Genomic DNA, 5,793 nt, shown 5'->3' with positions numbered 1-5,793 from the left:
AGCCACAGCAGTCAGATAAGAAAATGAATAAAAGTTCATTGGAAGGAAAGAAGTAAAACTGTCACTATTTTCAGATGACATTATACTTTATATAGAAAACTCTAAAATCTCCACCCCAAAAATATTAGAACTAATAAATGAATTCAGCAAAGTAGCAGGATACAAGATTAATATACAAAAATGTGTTGCTTTTCTGTACACTAATTGTAAACTATCAGAAAGAGAAACTAAAAAATAATCTGATTTGAAATTGCATCAAAAATAATTAAGTACTTAGGAATATAATTAACCAAGGAGGTGAAATACCTGTACTCTGAATACTATAAAACATTGATAAAGGAAATTGAAGATGATACAAAGAAATGGAATGGTATCCCATGCTCTTGAATTGGAAGAATTAATATTGTTAAAATGTCCGTACTACCCAAAGCAATCTACAGATTTAATGAAATCTCTATAAAAATACCCATGACATTTCTCAAAGAACTAGAACAAATAATCCTAAAATTCATATGGAACTACAAAAGACCCCAAATTTACAAAGTAATCTTGAGAAAAATGAACAAAGCTTCAGGTATCACCCTCCCAGACTTCAGCCTACAAAGCTACAGTAATCAAAATAGCATAGTACTGGAACAAAAACAGACACATAGATCAATGGAACAGAATAGAGAGCCCAGAATTAAAACCGCATACTTATGGTCAATTAACATATGGCAAAGTAGGTAAGCATGTACAATGTAGAATAGACAGTTTCTTCATTAAGTGGTGTTGTGAAAACTGAACAGCTGCATGTTAAACAATGAGATTAGAACATTTCCTCACACCATACAAAAATAAACTCAAAATAGATTAAAGACCAAATATAAGACCTGAACCCAGTAAAAACCCTAGAAGAGAACATAGGCAGAACACTCTTTGATATAAATTGTAGCAATAATTTTTGGATCTGTCTTCTAAGTTAAAAGAAACAAAAGCAAATATTTTAAAAGTTAAATACAGGCCAGTGTGTGGGGAAAAAAGAAACAAAAGCAAAAATAAACAAATGGGACCTAATTAAACATAAAAGCTTTTGCACAGAAAAGGAAATCATCAACAAAAGGAAAAAACAACCTACAGAAAGTACAAAAATGTTTGCAAATGATGTGACTTACAAGGGGTTAATATCCAAAATATATAACAGCTCATACAACTAAATATCAAAAAGCAAGTAACTTAATCATAAAATGGTCAGAAGACATGAATAGACATTTTTCCAAAGAAGACATACAGATAGCTAACAGACGCATGAAAAGAGATTAACATCACTAACTACTAGAGAAATGCAAATCAAAACAACAATGAGATATCACATCACACCTGTCAGAATGGCCATCATCAAAATACCTACAAATAATAAATGCTGGAGAGGGTGTGGAGAAAAGGGAACCCTCCTACTCTGTCGGTGGGAATGTAAATTTGTTCAGCCACTATGGAAAACTGTATGGAAATTCCTTAAAAAAATAAAAATAGAGCTACCATGTGATCCAGTAATCCCAATCCTGGATATATCCAGAACAAAAACTCTATTTAGAAAAGATACATGCACTGCAATGTTCATAGCAGCAGTATTTACAATAGCCAAGTCATGGAAGCAATGTAAATGTCTACTGACAGATGAATGGATAAAAAACATGTGGAATATATATATATATATTTGTGTATATAAACAAACACAATGGAATATATACAAGCACAATGGAATAATGTATATACACAAACACAATGGAATAATGCACAAACACAATGGAATAATACTCAGCCATAAAAAAGAATGAAATAATGCCATTTGCTGCAACATGGGTGGACCTAGAGACTATTACATCAAATGAAGAAAGTTGTTTCTCAAGACAATTTGGCCTTATATAACCTGAATCCTGATAATAATTTAGGTTAAGTTCTTAATATCGTTGGGTGGGAATACTTATCCTTTTTCTTAATGTTTTAAAAAAATGTTTTAGTCAGAAATTAGTCAAGACAAATATTAGGTCTCCACTGAAGGCAATCTTTATGATTGGCGCATGTTATATAAAGGTTTTATTTTTCCAACAGGCTTCTTATGAATCATATTGCTTCAGTTTTAATTTTTCTTTTAGATAAACGTTCACTTTTTCCTCATTATCTTGATTAAAAATAATTTATGCAAAATTTTAATTCCTTCAATACATATAGGCATGAGTTAACATTTTTCCTGTAAAATACATCTTGGAATTCAAACTTAGTAGAATGTACATGTCGCTAATTGCATCACTAAAATTTTTTCTTCACTATAAAATTTTAATTAGTAAATATTTTATTAATGATAAATTTATTAAATAAGGTAATTAAAAGAGATAATACACTATATATGATCTAACAGAAGTATATTATTAAGCATTATTTGGACAATTAAATGTAAATCTAATACTAAGGTAAACTGGGATATTTGTTGTATAGTAGAGACCAAGATAAACAATATTTCAGCCTGAAAATGGGTACATCTTGACCCTTGCTTGGCTTTTATTGTGGAATGTTGTGTCAATCAAGGCAGGAGCTAAAGTGAGTTTGGATTTTGTTGTTCTAAGGGCACCCTAATTGTATCACAAGCTTCACATTTCTTTAGAGTCACCTTACTTTTGAATTGTCCTTACTTCAAAAGAAGGGAGGGGAAGTATTGGATTACAGTGTATGTTCTCAGTGCTTGCGCCACCCTCAGCTTTAGGTCTTGCCTTTTCCTCTGTGCCTGAGAGAAGGTAAGCTGTCTCCATGCTCTTGATATCTTCAACTAACTGCAGAATTCTGTTTCCTGTATCTCAGTGGCCTTTAGCTAGGTTGGTGGCAGGGAATATTCTCTGTTGTTCTTGTTCACCCTCTATTTTGGGCAGTTACTGTGTCCCTGAGTCTCAGGCCTGGCTTTCTCAGTGATTCTGCCCCATTCTCAGATTTAGGAAGACATTTCTAATGGTCTGGGTCCAAGACATATTCTTGCCTCTTTCCCCAGATTCAACAGGTCTTCTTTACCTGTGCTCCAAAGATGTCAGGGTTTATTGCCTTTTTCTAGGGTCTTAAGGCCTTTGCTCTATAGGGGAGTTATGGAAGAAGGTGGAATATTATGCCTTTCTTGCTGTGGCAGCCATCCCCTTCCACTATGCCTGCCTCACCAGGGAGGATTTCCCAAGACTCTCCATCTAGTCCCCAATCCTATGTTCGAAAAGAGCCTGTGAATAGGTACAAATTTCCCTTGTGTCTTTGGCTCCCAGGGTTATTCTCATGATAGCCACATGCAGCATCTAACAATTCATTACAAATTTTAGCTGAATTCTCCTTACTGGTTTGTATGGCATTGGTGTCCATGTAATCTAGGTAAGCAAAAGTTGGGTCCTGTGTCTCCTTGCATTCCTCTAACTTAGATTCAAGTTAGTAAACTTACCTGTAACCAACAACTGTCCAGCGAATTCAAGAAAAGTTGTGGTTTTTCAGAGTAGTCAACTTTTTTGTTGTTTAAAAAGTGGTAGCATTATGATCTTTCCAGATTTCCTTATTCCAGGCAGAAGTAAGAATCTCCACATTTTGAAGTGTAAGCAAAACAAACCTCTTTTTAAGAAATTGTGTTGCTAAAATTGACCTATCATAAAGTAGAAATTCTTAGCAACTCAGTGTTAATGGACGAAGCTGATGAAATATGTCTTGGTGCAAGGAGTTTTCAGTTTCGTGCTAGCAACCTTGTGGCTATCAAAAGCATTACATGTTTTCTGAGTTGTTTTCCTCTGTTACTTGGGAAAGAGCAGAGCAGTTAATTGGATATGTGTATTATAGGTGACATGCAACACATGGACTTTTCCTGGATTAGAATTTCTTTTAATGTAATTCAAATAATGTAGTCCAAACCTAAAATTAACCCCAACTATTAGTTTTACTTTATATTGTAGGTATAGAGTCTCAGACATTCTGGAAGAAATAATTACAATATTAGTATTGTAAACTTTGTTTTGTATATTGTGAAAACATCAGAGAAGTTTGCTAATAATATAAAATGTTATCTCTTTGGTCTGTTTTCTCATTTTAATTTGACAATTTTCCTATTGTGTCATAAAGAGTTTCATAACTTAAGCCTTTTGTACCCAGTGCAAAGTCTCACATACTTTATGAGGCAGTGATTGTAGAAATGGGAGTACCATTCATCACTTTATCCTCCTTAATGCAAAGTTGGCATTTAGTAACATATCAATTGGTTAGAATGGTCATAGGGAGGGTGAGAGGGAGGGAGACACAAGAGGAAAGAGATATGGGGATATATGTATATGTATAGCTGATTCACTTTGTTATAAAGCAGAAACTAACACACCATTGTAAAGCAATTATACTCCAATAAAGATGTTTAAAAAAAAGAACGTCATAAAATTCTCAAAATGTAATGAATATGAATATTAGAGTTGGGCAGAATTTCTTAGTTTAATGGTTGCTCTTTAGCTTGGAAAACTTATGAGTTAAATGAGCTTTGAGTCTATATTTTCCTCCTAAAAACTTATATTTTATGAAACTATTTCTGATAGAGGTGAATAATAAAATGAATATTGGAAAATACCTGATATAATTTTAATTGAAAATTTAGAAAGATTACATCTTGGAGATGCTCACTCATTGGGGTACTTCATTACCTTCAAATAATTTGTATTTAAATTGATTTAAAATTCACTTTTAGTAATTGCCAACTAATAAATATTTTGTGAATTACATTATGAGTGAAGAAATGAGAAACTGAAATGTTTAGTCCATGTTTCACTGAGAAACTACTGTCATTGTTGAAGCCTTTATAGAATTAGAATTGGAAATTTGTTGAACACAGAGTTCTATGCAATTTTTACTAATTATTCTTAACAGTATAGTAATTACCTCAGAAGGATTTAGAAAGTTAAGTTTCTAATCTGGCTTCAGTGTTCTTATATTATTTGCCAAAGAAAAATGGCTTTAATTCTCTAGTAAATATTTATTTAAAGTAGGTAAATCTCACAGTGCTAAGGGAATCAGATTAATTTTAGAGCATCCTCTAGTCACTTTAATTCTATTTTTCTTTATTGTTATTCATGGAACTACTATTGAAGGAATATATACATTAAGTAGCCATTCAAAAGAAATCATGGTCTGTTTACTTTGAATTCATTACTTAGCTATTTCCAATATGTGAATGAATATTCCATCATCAAAAAGTGGTTTTTCCTACAATAAATTCCCTAGAATCAAAATATGGAAATAGGGTCAAGAAAATTATTAATAAGTTGGAAATTTTAGGACTGTTTTCATAAACTAAATATCATTTTGATATTTATATCATTTCAATGATATTTGCAATACAAACAATAATAATCAGAAAGATTATTTTCAGGCATTCATTTTTATTGTTCCATTTTATGTGAACTGCATAGACTGATATTACACAGACAAAATATTTTTTTACTATCATATGATTGAAATTTAATAATAGCAGTCTATCTTGTCGACTTTTTCCAGTGATGATTAAATGACAGATTTTGAAAATTAACTTACTAGGAGTTCTTTGAGAACTTATATTTGAAATGAACCAGCCCTTCCCATCCAAGTCACTGTTCACATTTCAAGAATACAAATTTGACAAAAACAAAACCTTTCCCCCCGAAATAGCAAAGCATGAATAATAAAGTAACAATGAATTTTATTTCCTTTGGCAATCAATTTATAGTGATTCTATTAGTCCTTTTAAGATTTTATTATTTTTTATTAGTCCTAGATGTTTATGCA

The sequence above is a fragment of the Pseudorca crassidens genome, chromosome 5 (assembly GCF_039906515.1).
Source record: "Pseudorca crassidens isolate mPseCra1 chromosome 5, mPseCra1.hap1, whole genome shotgun sequence".
In the NCBI taxonomy this organism is placed as follows: domain Eukaryota; kingdom Metazoa; phylum Chordata; class Mammalia; order Artiodactyla; family Delphinidae; genus Pseudorca; species Pseudorca crassidens.
Note: the sequence above shows the minus strand (reverse complement) of the source record.